The sequence below is a fragment of the Thermobia domestica genome, chromosome 6, assembly GCF_964235325.1.
Source record: "Thermobia domestica chromosome 6, izTheDome1.hap1.1, whole genome shotgun sequence".
NCBI lineage: Eukaryota > Metazoa > Arthropoda > Insecta > Zygentoma > Lepismatidae > Thermobia > Thermobia domestica.
In genome coordinates, this window is record NC_137459.1 from 8962751 (window position 1) to 8978761 (window position 16011).

General features: G+C 37.1%; 1 protein-coding gene across 2 annotated transcripts in view; it reads right to left on the reverse strand.

The window, feature by feature from the left end:
* Nucleotides 1-7211, reverse strand: part of LOC145687838 (glycerophosphocholine cholinephosphodiesterase ENPP6-like) — a 118128-nt gene extending 110917 nt beyond the window's left edge. The window contains exon 1 of one of the 2 annotated variants that reach the window (XM_081761293.1): nucleotides 7060-7211. The gene's annotated coding sequence lies outside the window, so the exon portion shown is untranslated. Of the gene's footprint in view, nucleotides 1-3753; nucleotides 3876-7059 lie in introns of those variants that run through there. The other variant, XM_081761294.1, reaches the window with a different exon arrangement.
* Between the last annotated feature and the right edge of the window lie 8800 nt (nucleotides 7212-16011).

Here is a 16011-nt window from a genome sequence, read left to right on the forward strand (position 1 = left end):
GTCGTATATCTCTTAGGTGTTTGTTTCTTGGGCAAATGATAATGAAAAACGAAGGATAACCATTTCTCAACTCTAAGGTGAATCTTCATTGTTTGGAGTGTTTTGCTCAATAACCACCATATATCACTGACACTATAATTAATTGTGTGTGTAATGTATTTGCTTATTACATACTGCTTGTAAAAAGAAAGAAAACACTGGTCGTACATGAATTAGAAACTCCAAACGGAAGTAGGCTCAAATCTTGCAAACGGTGCGAGACATTGAAAAAAATCTCCCCTTTGTGGTACTCCTTGTCGAGTTTTATTAAGACGTCCTTCAATTGATTCTGTAAAGGGTCATGTACAGATGTGAGGACTGACAAGGAGATTCATGCTCTTATGTGAATGATGAACTGTGTATATAGCGTAGGTTTAGCTATTACTACTACTAATAGTACTAAAGTAAATGCTCACAGTCACATGATTGATAAGCTATGCAGTAAATGCAGTGTGATCTTACAATAAAGAATAGGCTTTGCCCACCTGGGGGCCCAACACCCAGACCCCAGCTTTTGCTTGGCTTATGGACTCGCATCTCTTATGTATAAGCCTTTGCATTAAAAGTGAATTTTGTGCATTTACTTTTAATATTTCCTGACTTCGGCCATATGGAGTCTTCTCCCCTAAAACCCCGGCGTTTGCTCGGCCTAAGGACTTGCACCTCTTTAACCCACAATTCTACCAAACTTCAAGTTTATTTTCGTATTTCAACTACCTAAAAGATAAGATTTTGTATCCGAAGAAAACGCCCCTTAAAATAAAGTAGGAATTTCTATATCCCCCTTTCGACACCTTAAAAATTAAAAATATTCACTTTTGACAATTTTCATGTAAGTCAGTCCCGGAATGCTACAATCTTGTCAAATTTCATCATTCTAATCCTGCTGAAAGTGCGTAAAGATTTTGGTGTGTAGAAGATATTCCATATAAACAACAGGGGAAAAAGTTTTCAATTGCTCATAAAACCCCACTAAACTTGAAAACTTTTATTTTTGGTGACTTACTTAAATATCGCTAACGAAAACTTAAAAGCATACCGAATTTCAAGGTTTTATTGCAATTCCAAGTACCTAAAACATGAGATTATAGGTTCGAAAAAAGGTGCATTTTAATAACATGGTGAATTTCTTCACCCCCTTTATATCCCCTAAAAATTAAAAATATTCACTTTTGACAATTTTCTTCAGGGTTAGTCTCGGAAAGCTACAATGATACCAAATTTCAACCTTCCACGTGGAAAATAACCTTGTTATATATATTAGAATTTGGTAAGTATAATCACTGAAGCACGCAATTTTCCCGCAATTTATGCAGGCTTCCTTCCAGAAAACCTTGTCCGGTGGGGTAAGAGGCGAAATTAAAAACTGAATGAGTTACATTGGGACACTATTTGCTTAAGTACTTGCCCTAGACAAGAGTAACATGCAATCGCTATATAATTTATTTTAATTCGGGGGGGAGGGGGGCATTGGCCAACCCCGCGTGAAGCCTTTGTAGGGAAAGGTAGTTTTGTTTACATTTAGTTTTTCATCAAAACAAAGCCTAATATAAAAAGAAGTTATACGAAAACCTTCCAGGGAAGTGTCATCAAGGCTAGAATTCAGAATGCGTAAAGTGAATACGCAAAAGAGAAAATAAAGTTGACTTCATGTTTATCAGAATCATCCTTCTTTGCCTTCGCTTGAAATAGCAATTACACGCCAAGTTTCTTTTTTTTTCTTCCTTAATCACAGAGGTTGGAGGTTGTTCGGGCGTCCCCTTTCTGTCACGCCTGAAGCTTTCTCCATAGGTGACAAATCAAACAACCGACACTCATTTCAAACGCTGGCTTCAGATGGGCAAAAGGAATTTCAGATTGTATTTCCTTGTAGAAGAATCAAACTTTAATTTTTGCTATTTTTCATAAGAACTAAATCATTACATTTCCCCTTCATTTTCAAAAAATAATAAATAGAAGTAACGTCCCACGAATATGCCTTAAATGAAAATGAATCTTTGAGTTTTAAGTTCCATGGTTATGCCGGTTAGGCTAAAGTTGATGATGAGTAATGAATGAAATGGTGTAATGAAGAAAGTAGGAAGAAACGGGAGAACCCCGAGAAAACCCACGCACACGGTGTTTGTCCACCACAAATTTCACTTGGTGGGGGCTGGGATCGAACCCGGGACCCCAAGCACCAGAGGTGAATGCTCTACCACTGAGCCACCGCGGCCCTGCCTTAAATGACGTCAGAAAATACCCATAAAAAACAATATTGTTCACCACAAACTCACATAACCTGGGATTGAAGCCAAGCCTCTCGCAACAAAAGCCTACGCTCCAGAGCCGGATCAGCACGTGTAACGTGCAACCATGTGTGCATGACGTGCATTTGCACAGGGTGGTAAGTTTCGAGGGGCGGAAAAATCTGTCACAACTATATTATTTAAAATAAATATTTCTTGTTGGAAACAGACTTCATGATAATGACAGTTAAATTTACTAAGCTGACCTTTTATTTGAATGGTCAAAGCCCACCATGAATTACTTGATTATAGTCAAATATAAGGACTCAATTCTCGAACAGTAGCGAACAACTTTTCCATTTAGTTAGTTATCACTGCTTTGATATGAAAACTAGTGTTGTCTTTGTCACAAACAATTTCCTTCACATTAAAGGTGGACGCAAGTTTTATATAAAGGATTACCATCTTTCCTATGCAGGTGTGTTTGCTTTATCTTTCATTAACATAATAAATTATTATTTAAAGAAAAAACAAATTTGAGATTGTATTTGTAGTGTTTAGGCCTTTCTGAGTGCGAGTGCTTTTTCTCTTCTCTTAGTGTTCATGATGGGGTAGTATACTTGAAATCGTGTTCTTCTTGAGAAAGGAATACTGCAAATTGAATAGGGCTTCCTTGTATACAACATTGTGTTGATGATAATCCTTGCGTAAGCAAATGATAATGTTGATGCTAGGCAAACAATTAACGCAGGTTTGCTGGGAATTTAGCTGGGTTTCTATTTATTGGGAATTAGTGTGACGTATAGAATGAAAGGCTGAGACTTTTGCTGTGTGTGTTATTAGCATTTTTTCCGCAAATTTCTATGGACAGTGGAAATGGACAGTGCAACGGGCACAGTGGATCAGTGGTACAACATTTAATTACAGTATGAAGAATCCCTGGTTCGATTCCAGATGATGTGAATTAGTGGTGAACAACATTGTGTTCATGAGATTTGTCAGAGTTCTTTCGTTCCCTCACATATTCTGATTCTATAAATTTCTTTCGCAATCATTCATCAAGTGTCTTCTTTAGCCTAAGATATTTCTAGTGGCAAAGCGGTTAGCGGACGCGCTTTTGGCGTAAAAGTCCTGGGTTCGATTTCCGGCGGAACCTCATGTGGTTTGGATCCCACGTTAATCCATGTCCATGTCTTGTATAGGTCCATGTAGGTCCATGTCTTGTATAGCCTCAGTACTGAACGATCAGCTAACTCTAAATCAACCAATTAACCACTTCATGTATTGCACGCGATGACAATTTGTTTCAGTCTGTGATACAAATGAGACATTTCGTGCCGTAGCCCAAAATTCTTTAATATTTCTCAAAAAAAAAAAAAGAATACTCGACGACACAACATATACACTCACACACACACTAAAAAATATAATCGCGCGGCATTCGACGAATATTTACGCTTCATTAATGTGCTAATTTGGTACTTACGTGTGCAGAACTCAAACCACTGTGAATGCAATGTAATTACTTTTGGAACTGTTGAACAACTGAAATGTATGTAACTACTTTCGACTTCTCACACTGTCACTTGTTTACGTTCGTTTACTACTTAAATATATATTTTTAAAAAGTAGTTCAGTGTCATCAACCTCTGAAAAAAAAAAAAAAAATAAGGAACTCATGTCAATGGACATAGTGGCGATGACCACAGAGGTCAAATTCTCTCTGAGTAATTCGTTAGATAACAGCCGATCCACTTCTAGGTTATACATTTATATATATAAATCATGTTTCATGCAGTAAATGTGTGGTGTGCTTTGTCAACACACAAATTTTTTACACTCCGTGAGGCTCAGATGTAACCCCAGTGAACTTACGTTTTTGTCCACAGCAACATTATTTAGGGCAAGATCTACAGTGTAAAGACGAATCTCGATCCCTGTAGTGTGTTCAATGATTTCTCACCGGGAATTGAACCTGGGTCCTCGTGTACAAGAGGCACGCACTATAGACCTATCTAAGAAGGGAAGTTTAAGCTTAATATAAAGTAATTAATTTCTCCTTATTTATCGGGATTAGCACTACCCACTAGCAAACATGCACAGTGAGCGGCAAAAGTTCTTTACGTTTGATGAAATTAGTAAAAAACTTCAGAATGAAAGGACGATTTGAGTGCAGTTTTCAGTAAATTTAAAACAATTTAATTTTCTGTACTTTCCTCCGTTATTGCCAAAATAAATTCTACCAAACGGAAATAACTTTTGTAGCTGGCTGTAAACTAGTATGCCCACTCCCGTAGCCTCCTGGCTAGCGCGTTTGCTTTCGATAAGAGAGATGGCAATTTCAAACCCCTTTACATGTAAAACTCTTCGGACAAAAGTCTAAATAGTGGCTGAAGTCCCATCTTGCGGCATAAGAACATAAATTACACGCAAACACGAATATGATCTTTTTACAAATTGCAACGGACAAAAGTGCAATGGTATACATTTGTCAGCTGGAGGTGAAAACTCACGAGAGCAAGGAAACGATCTAGGCGTTTGGGTGACAGCGCCTTCTATAGCGTAAAGTGAGAGAGCATTTTCTCAAACAACTGTACTTGCACTTTTTTCTCAGTTATAAGTGACATGTCTAGAAAGTTTCGAATTACCAGATTTAGTATTTCACTTAAAGGATTTTTTCCTAAGGTTCACCATATAATAATCCGTCAAGCTTCTACATTGAAATTTACTTTCATGCTATCATTACAACAGTAAAATGAATTTAATTATCAATTTTATTGGAACTTAGGAATAACGTAAAACTGTCCTAGATCGTTGTTAGATTATGACCTTCAGGAACATTGGAAATGCATTACGGAACCGATTGCATTATACAAGGATTAAAATATATGATTCGTATTCCTGTATCAATTTTCCTTTTCACGCAGTTCGTGTCATATGTTGATGCATAGACAATTAAATATTTTGTTTAATATCCCACAGTTATAAAAAAAAAATGAAATGAAATCTTTCAGTCTAACGTCCAACCAGTGACGTAGGGGGGAGGCATCCCCACCCCAAAGAGGTCCGACAATGTACTTTCGTACTTTGGTGTTTGTAATTTTTTTTTAATATATTTTGCGTACGTGCCTTTGGCGCGGGAGACCCGGGTTCGCTTCCCGGCGGGAGCTCATGTGGTTCGGATTCCACGTTAATCAGTAGGTCCACGTCTCATATAGCTTCGCTGCTGAACGGGACGTAAAACTCAAAATCAGTCAATCAATTAAATATATTTTTATGTTTATATATTTTTTGTTTGTAATTTTTCTATATGTACCTATAACAGCATTTGCCCTTCCCCCCCAACACACATCCTGGCTACGCTACTGCGTCCAACTAATATGCCTGTTAGGCTAAGGGAGACATTGATTAACGCAAGGGAATGATGAGAGAAGAATTGGTGGAATGGGAAAGTAGGAGGGATCCCGAGAAAACTCACGGACACGATGTTGTCCATCACAAACTTCCTTGGGCAGGGATCGAACCAGAGAACCCATGCACTAGAGATAAGCACTCTATCACTGAACCACCATGCCCGCCCCCAGGGTTATAAATGTACAAGTGAACGATAATGGCAGAATTGTAAAATTAAAACAGGAGAGGAAACAGCAAACCCTAATAAAAACAAGAAACACAGCCCTGTCCACGAAGAACCAAGAACCATATGCAGGGCAAATATTTATTATTATTCGCCATTATTACAAAAATACTATCCGATTGTCGGTACTCTTCTTTTGGAGACAACATTGACAGGATTACTAGCTCCAGAACTCTATCCCGGTACGTTCTGTTTTCAAGTTGAAGAAGTCGCTACTCATATGTTCCTAGTGTCAACTAAAAGATAATATAATTCAGATTAATGTATCCAAGGAACAAAGTCATTTAACAATAATTTTAGGAATGATCCCCCCCAAAAAAATGGATCAAAAGATTGTGATCTTGGCCAATAATTAGTTTTCGCTAACGCTCTGGCTTTCGGTGCGAGCGGTCCCGGGTTCAATTCCCGGTGGAAGCACTCGGTCGAAAGAGTGTAAAACGTTTTTTCAGGCCAGCCACCCTGAATGAGGTTTTCCTGGGTTTTCCTCATTCACACCAGGTAAATGTCGGGGTGGTACCTAACTTATAGGTCCCAGGCTGCTTCCTCCCTTCCCTTTCCCTGGATTGTGTGCTCGCCGAGGAACGTTATCCCTCCAAACGTGACGGGCTAAATGGCCTTAGATGTCGAAAGCCCAGAAATCTAAATTCTAAATCCTAAATAATTAATTTTTTGATCAAGGGCCACAAAATTTTTGAACGGCCGCTAAATCGAGTTTTCGTATTTTTTTACAGAATGAGCATATACTGAGTTAAATGGTAGTTTGGGTTTTGTTACACTATATGTAATACTCCATATATAAGGTGCAAGAAAATTTTCGATTGAAATATATTGGATCAAAAATCAGTTCAAAGGAAAAATTTCCTTATATGCCACACTTAACATGAGCTTCTGATGATCAACCATCGTATTCGTGACTTTGCTAAGAATTCTCCTGTTTCCCGCAACCATCATTTTATCATCATTTAACTGCGTTCTACATCCTTCTCTTTTTACTCTATAGGAATTAACCGCGGAACACTCAACTAAAAATTTATTTTGCAAAATACTGATCTCTAAACACATTTCTTCCAATTTCTCCAAAATGTAGGGTATACTGTATATTAGACTGAGTCTTATGTATCAATATGCAAAGTGGGAATCAATGCCATGACTTACCAATGCCGCATTCAATAGATAAGACTGGTTCCAAAGTATCCAATAGAGAGTCACACTAGCGCTAGAATCCACTGGATCTCACCAGCAAAGCCTTACGCGAGAGAATGCATGGAACTCGACAGAAAGAGGCAGGATTCTGACCTTCTGAAGGCTCCTGACGATTGCGTCAGGGAGGAAGAGAGTTAATTTGTTTCGCTTGAGATATTTTAACTTTAAAAAAACTTTGGGATGTTACTATTTCTTCTGGTACGTACCCATGTATTCTGATGTGAGTAACCGATAGAGTGTGTTAAGGTTTTTCTTCAAACGTTCGCATATGAGTGTTGTGTAAAAAAAAAAAAAAAAAAAAAGTAATAAGTGATGTTATCACAGTCATATTTACGACGTTTCCCTGTGCTAATTCTCACGACTTGTATTTTTCCAAATATTTCCCAACTATATGTGCGACAACGTCATTTCATAAGGACTTCTTGTAAACCATTGTATGTATTATGAATATACCTTCTTATGCGACAACAGATCTCTCTCTCAACTGTTCAGGAAGAAAGTGTTGTCCACTTGAGCTCCTGTCTAATAGAAGAAAAAGTAATGATTAAGTTGAGTGTCAGTTGTTTCCTAGTTTCATTATCTTAAATCTTTCACTTCATGAAAGTTCCAAATCTTAATTTCCATCACTTAACTGGTCTCTCCCATATTTGAAGTACGCCATTTTTTCAGTTATTAGTAGGGCACTTCTCGGGAAATTAATGTAAAAAAAAAAAAAGACACTGTCCTTAATCTTATGAGTGGACACTACAAGAAAGGTGGGGGAAAAGGCCACTATTTAATGCTTTCGCATCATACAGAATTCCTAATACAAAACATAATTTTAAGCCGATTCAACATATTTTCAATTAACTGAAGAAGTTCGTTACTGGATTCTCTATGTCTGTGTGTGTGTCTGTTATTTGCAAATTTTTCAATTTTGAGCACTTTATTCCATAGAGCATCAAAAACTATCTGAGAAAGTGATGGAATTTTTCGTGTCACTCTTACCGTTTTCGAGATATTGGCCAAAAAATTTCCGATTTCGGGAGTTGTAAGGAGCTATATCTCGGAAACCGTGAGTCATAGAGAGATGATATTGGTGTTGATCAATACCTAAGAGGATTGTGAACATTTTAGTACTAAATAGTAACCGGTAGCCACATTGGCCAAGTGGCTACTGTTCAACAGATATTGGCGAAAAAAGTTTGGATTTCGGGAGATTTAAGGAGCCATATCTTGGGAATCGTAAGTCATTGAGAGATGATATTTTGCAATTCTTCAATTTTGAGCCCTTCATTTTGAGCATGTGCCTTCGTAAAACAACATATCATAGAACGTTTTAACAGAAGTCTTGAACAAAACACGTGAAAAAATAGTATTGAAGAAAATTATAAATGGATAGATATATTACAAGAATTGTTTCATAAGTATAATAATAAAATACATAGAACAATTGGTATAAACCCTGTAGAAGTTAATAAGAAATAAATCTTTTTAAGCTCGTTCTGGCAATGCTGTCGGAGCATTCTCAACTGGTTTTATCTGAAAATTACCAAGTTATGCGAATCACTCCTAATCAACATGCGCGATAACGCACCCAGCCAATCCGGCCCGTCAAACTAGCTTTACACGAGCGAATATATGCACCAAAATGGTCATTTTCAAAACATCACTGCTGAGTAATGACTAAAATGGTCATTTTCAAAACATCACTGCTGAGTAATGACTAAAATGGTCATTTTCAAAACATCACTGCTGAGTAATGACTAAAATGGTCATTTTCAAAACATCACTGCTGAGTAATGACTAAAATGGTCATTTTCAAAACATCACTGCTGAGTAATGACTAAAATGGTCATTTTCAAAACATCACTGCTGAGTAATGACTAAAATGGTCATTTTCAAAACATCACTGCTGAGTAATGACTAAAATGGTCATTTTCAAAACATCACTGCTGAGTAATGAATAAAATGGTCATTTTCAAAACAACACATCAGCAAAGCCAAATTATGTATAAACAGTTACTAGCAATGGAATGTTGTACAAAAGTCAAATCTTACGAGTGGAGGAAAATGAGAAGTTGAGATATGAACCCCTACAAATCGCGTCTTTCGTGACTGACTGACTCACTCACTGGCATAATGTTTGCTATGTTCCCAACCAGCTAGAAATGCAAAATTTTGCACATTGACATCAGTACTATTTACATATCCAGAGAATTCCATGTCGGGTATCATTGCTAGGAGGAAGGATCACTATCAGCCTCTCAGAGTACTCTTTTGTAGAGTCGAAATGAGAAAATGATATAACTAATTCCCACAAAAATATTTCTGCCTCAAAGTGAAGCCAACACTTTTCTACTCAAAGGATTAAAAATATACATGCATAAAAGTAATATGAAATGTAATTTTCGGCTGCAATCTTGAAGAAATGGTGCCAAATTAAAAAAAAAAAAGTATGAGCCACCACACTAAACTTTCTTCTTCCAATTTCTTAAACTAAACCATATTGAGCTGCAGTTGTTAATGAAATATTTTCGTATGAAATATGAACAAAGTTGTAAGACGTTTTCGGAAAACTTTGCTCAAATTTAACTCACCCCCCAAAAGTATACTGACCCTTGTAGATTTTTCCATAAGAAAACGACACAACATATGTTGGAGTTTTCTATGAAATATTTGTTTATAAAATAACATTAAAATCTCATAAGTCGTATTGGGCCGAGATTGCTCAGTGGTAGAGCGTTCATCTCTGATGTATAGGGTCCTTGGTTCGATCCCAGTTCGCGCCGAGTGAACTTTGTGGTGGACAAACGCCGTGTGCATGGGTTTTCTCGGTGTTTCCTCCCACTTTATTCATTTCATTTATTTTTCATCATTACCATCTCCTTTAGCCTAGCCGGCATAACCGTGGGACGTAAAACTTATAGATTTCATTTCATTTCATGGGTCGTATTTTACAAAACTCAAAAAATCCACCTTCAAGAGTAAAATACCCCCTTTTGGTTTTTTGTAAGGTGTAATTTATAGAGTTATTAATGAAATAAAAATAAAATCGCCTGAGTCGTTTTTCAGAAAATGGTCTGAAAAGAAGTCACCACTATGAGTAAACTCAATTTTTCTTAGAGAAATGACTTATGATGGAGTTGCTTTTGAAAAAAAATTTATGAAATATAAATAAAATTGTTAGAGACTTTTTAAAAAGAAATCACATTTTTTATTTTCACCGTTCAGTAAACTACCCTAATTTTAGGGGTAGGAAAAAATTGAAAAAATAAACCTCTAGAGAATCACATGAAAACCTTAACTTTAAAATGTGGTTGAGATACGTTGAACGGTATGGCCTCTAGGCATCAGGACGAACGGATGAAGGAACGAACAGATGGACAAATGTCGAAATAGTACTCTTTCGGTATTTATGGCTATGGAACGTGCAAATCCTAATCCTTTGAAACTTCGAATTCGATTTTTTTTCTTTTACAATTACCATACTTTCTTCTTTCGTCGCTCGAAAGTAAAAAAAAAAGAAAGAAAGAAAGAAAGAAAAAAATTTATAGGGTATTATATTACAGGAAATTTAATGCTGATCGCAGCTTTTTCAAAATCTTTTCTTAAACTATTTACTGCAAAGTATACTGAATCAGGCTATATGGAGTACAGAAACTAGTCAAGTTAAATCTACAAAAAGTTATGATACCCCAATCCAAAACACTCTGTTCTGAAAAGAAGCCAAGTTACGAACGAGTACAAAAAATAAAGTTCTGTATACGACCACATTATTCAGCTAAGGAAAGTTATGATATCAATTCTTCCAAGTTGTTGAAATAAATTTTCTCACTCTGAAAGTATTTGAAGAACTTTTCTAACTGGTTATAACAGATCCTAACTTTGGCTGAAGAATTTGACTGTGTTGATAACGTAAATAGTTGACGTTAGTAGTTGGTGTTAGTAGTTACGTAAATAGTAAATAGGAAAGTTCTTCAAATACTATCAGAATGAGGAAATTTATTTCGAGAACTTAGCAAATTCGATATCACAACGTACCTTGGCTGAGAAATTTCGCTGTCTTGTTAACTTCACGTTTTTGTACTTGTTCGGAACTTGGCTTCTTTTTTAATACGGAATGTTTTGGATTGGGATGGAAAGTACTGTAACATGCTGTTCTCAACATTAGATACTATTAACTATTCAGCTAAGGAGAGCTTGTAAAAACTAGAAAAGAGTAAATCAAATAACTAGGTCCTTAAGTTCTAAACCTCCTAAAAGATTACACAACATTCAGGAAGGTATTTAAAATTTTTGTCGCCCCAGGCAATTAGAAAATGACGGCCCCTTAATATTAATGTTTGCCACTAAACTTCTGTAATTGCCAGAACTGGAGTATGAAGAGAAACTTGTCCGAGAAAATTAGTCTATTCCCAAAATTGCCGCCCCAGATCATGGCTCATATTGGCCCATGCGTACATACGGCTCTGGTTACACTATGCAATGCTACTTAATCTATGTAGAAATCTTCTTCATTTTTCTGTTGTTCAATGACTTTACATGTGCTTTTTCTGTGTGGGATCTTGGATTTTGTCGCTGGTAAGAACGTAAAAAATGAAATCTTTAAGTTTTACGTCCGACGGTTATGCCGGTTAGGCTAAAGGAGACGGTGATGATTAGTGAAATGAAGAAAGTGGGAGGAAACGAGAGAACCCCGAGAAAACCCACGAGGACGGTGTTTGTCCACCACAAAGTTCACTTGGCGGGGGCTGGGATCAAACCCGGGACCCCAAGCACCAGAGGTGAACGCTCTACCACTGAGCCACCGCGATTTCCATGGAAACAGAATTTTGTTTAAAAACTTAATATTTCATACTAAAAAACTAGTTCAAATACCGGACTTTGTACACGAATATATGGAGCTTCACTGCACATTTTGCGAGAGTACTCGAAACTAAGTGAAATGGATGTGGCGGATTTTGATATTAGGCGTCTCAAATCTTAATGAGTATGGCATCAGATCGCATATCATTTCGTATGTTATGAACGATCCTATGAGATTTCTCGTGTTTAGAGCACGCCGTATTTCGGAAAGTAAGTTCGTAAGATTTCGATTAAAGCGACATCAGGTAAGAGAAGGTGAAAACAAGTTTGTTTTCTCCCCGCCAGCCGTATGTCGGTGAAAGAGCAAAAATACACGACAAAATGAAAGTGGTGCAGAGACTGATGAAAGGTATGTTTCGCTAATTTATTTTCTTCTGATTTTTATGCTTTTTTTAGAGGTATTAATTTAATAATAATAATTTAATTAATTTAATAATATAGCGCCTGGTATAAATATCAGTAGGATGTGCAGTGTAGTTACGTGTAGGATTTTCTACGAGATATGTCCCAAAAAATTTTCCTCACATAAATCCTAAGATATTTCCTAGGACTGATCTCATAGTGCAGGACTCATAGGACTTATCTTATAGCAGACGTAACTGTCGTAAAACTTACCTGATCCTAATGAGACTTGACATGCTCTTCTCCTTAACCTTTCAAAAATAACTGTACAGTTTGGAGTTGCAATGAAACAAGAATAAGGGGTAACAGGGGGTAAAATCCACTTCGTGTGTGCAAATTTGCACATACAGGCTACACAAATAATTTTCCAGTATAAACCACGTATACTGTAACTATCCCATTTTGATAAAACATAGTATATATTCCTATAATTTCTATCCTTCCCAGTGGCTTAGTGGCTAGTGGGTGTGCCTTTGGTGCCCGCTGCCCTGGGTTCGATTCCCAGTGGGAGAGCACAGAAAATGTAATTTCCCAATCATACATTTTCATTGGTCATCCGGCTCCTTTAGCCTAAAGGACATGATCGTGGGATGTTAAACTAAAAGAATTGATTGCATTTCCCAATCATCGCCATTGGTTGCGGTTGGGATGGTATAGTCCTCACAATACGGACGATTAGCACCGTGCATTCGATAGGAATGAGTTAGATAAGACTGTCAGATACGTAAGCGAATTAGGATCACTTCATCATTGTGACTAGCACGCGACGAAATCTGCCAATTTCCCATAGGAGATCTGCCAATTTGAGAAAGAGACCTTAGGTAAAGCTAGAAGAAGGTAGGAGAACAATATAAAGCAGGGTCTTAAGGAGATGACTATTAACAATACAAGCGGGACCAGGGGCGGATCCAGGACCGACTTCTGGGGGGGCAGTGGGTTGTCATACTCCTACTTTTGAGGGCACCAAACCCTGGGATGAAGTGAACTTTGTGGTGGATAAACACCGTGTGCGTGGGTTTTCTCGGGGTTCTCCCGTTTCCTCCCACTTTCTTCATTCCACCATTTCATTCATCTCTCATCTTCACCGTCTCCTTTAGCCTAACCGGCATAACCGTGGGACGTAAAACTCAAAAATTTCATTTTCATTTTCAAACCCTGGGATGGGTTTTATTTATATATATAAAATAAGAAAGTTTCCTCTTCTTGGGGGGGGGGGGGCAATCGCCCCCCCCTGATTCCGCCCCTGAGCGTGACAGAATAGAATCCATGGACAGTATTCAGACATAATTCATTAATCAAGCGTTAGTTACGTGATTAGTTAATGTACTAGTTCTGTGCTAAGAAGGGTGTACTTTTTGGTATTCAGAGATTGCTTGGAGTTCAGCTAATAAGTTGATTTGGATATGATTAACTAATATCACCCCAATACATAGGGTGAGAAGAAGAAATGTGACAACTACGAAAATCTAAACGTGTTCATGCGTAGTCTGTAAAAATGAAAATATATGATATACGAAACTCGAAATGTTTCCATGGTAGTTTGACATCACAACAACTTATAAATTTGTTAAGAAATCGGGGTATAATTAGCTTATTCATTTCTGAAGGATGTATTTATAACAGGAATAAGTAGAAGCCAATTAATATTAGCGACAATAGAATGATTATGTTGTAATTATAAGGGAAGATAATTTATTGATCAGTTCTAGGTATCCTCCAGGACATTTTCTACTCATCTCTCACTGTTCACTTTAAGAAACAGTTCTGCTATTGTAGAGAACTCGGCTAATAGCTGCGTCATAGTTAATTCAGCCGATGAGGTGAAAGGAAGGAAAGAAAGAAAGAAAAACAGGTAATTAATTGCCTTTGCAGTCTCATAATATAAGTTTATTGTGGCTAAATCAAGGTAAACCCTCTTCTCTAAATTAATTAGTCACATGCGGTCAAATTAGTAAACTACTACGTGCTAATAAGACATTCTGAATACACTTATGATAACAATACATTAGTCAAACCCATAGTATTGCGCTAATCATATATCAAAACGACTCTGCATAAGGCCCCACGACTCTTGTTTCTGCGGCTATGAACATTTGTGTTCATATGTTCATATAGGGAAGTTAGAATATAATAGAAACTTACCTGGGAACTCGTTATTTTTTTTATACCAATACAAATGCAACCTTCAGGTGTGTTACCTACTGACAAGTAACCCATTTGGAAGATTGCGAAATTGTCGAGAGAGAGAGAGGTCAAACTAAGGGTTATAAGTTGTTTCTTTTATTACATCTTGAGAAGCCTGCCACTCTTTTGAATTTGCTGTGAATGCAACTCGCATAATGAATGGTTGCGAAACATTTGTTCATAAGACAGGAAGATCTCTTTCTATTTAGGAAAAGCATATTTATTTTCACAAACAGAAAACCGAATTCTCACGAAGTGTGTTTGTCATTGTTGCTGTAATTTAATTTTTTCCCCTTTACATTAGTTGTTTGTATTTTCATGAAAATCAAGGCAGTAGTTTGATACTGGAAATTCCAAGCACTTCCTGTTAATCCTTGTATCACGGAGTTTCCGTCTCTTATTCTTCATGTAGAAAGACTTTGTGTTACGAAACATGCAAGTTGACCAGTTAAAGTAATTCCATGAAACATATGTGGGCTATGGAGATGAAATTATATTCTTTTAGATGCGTGAAATAATTTCCAAATTCTGTATAATAGTGGGTTGGCCAAAAACTTGTTTGGTTTATTAATCGTAGAACGTACAACGTCCTTCCAGCACGACGTAACGTCCTAAAAGTCCTGCCATGTTTATCTATAAATTAGAGTACTCTATGTACGTCCAGCAGGACAAAGTTATCCTGGTGGAAAGAGCATGGACTCTAGTTTTAATGCAAAAAAGAATTATGTTGGTACGACTGTTAGTTCAATAATGGCGGCATGTTTTCTAAAGCTGATTGTGTGTACGTTTACGGTTCTTATTTTGATCCACCAAACACAAGTAATGTGTGGAGTAGAGCAAATTTCGGTGATAACTGGGAAACACTAAACCTTTTCTTATATTGTTTATTGTATATTTTAAAATTCATACTGCTGAAAGGCTTCCGTCCTTCCGGAAGGACAAACTCACATTCTTTCCATTGAGGAGGTGCGTCCTGTCAGCAGGACGGAGGCTCGTGTACAGAAGTCCTTCCGGAAGAGTCTTCCAGCAGGACAGAGATTTGTACGTTCTATCATTAAAAGTGTTGTATAGTATTCATCGGTTTGTTACCCAATGGATAATACTTGTTTTCCTTGTGTGGATTCTGGGTTCAATTTCTTATTACGGTATCATGCATCTATTTTAAACCGATTTCAAAACAATAACAAGGTTCTCAATTGGCCCTTTTTTATATACGAGGTATGATCGAAAATACGGTGAATAATTTTATGGAATTTGATTTAATCTCCTTCAAAGTACTGTCCTTGGCTAGCAATGCACTTATCGCAACGTTGAATCCATGACTGGAAGCATTTCTGGAAGGCTTCTTTTGGAAGGACTTTTAGCTGCTCTGTCGGGGCTCTCTTAATGTCAGGAATGGTATCAAAACGTTTTCCTTTAAGCGCCATTTTAATTTTTGGAAAGAGTTAGAACTGACATGATTCTATATCT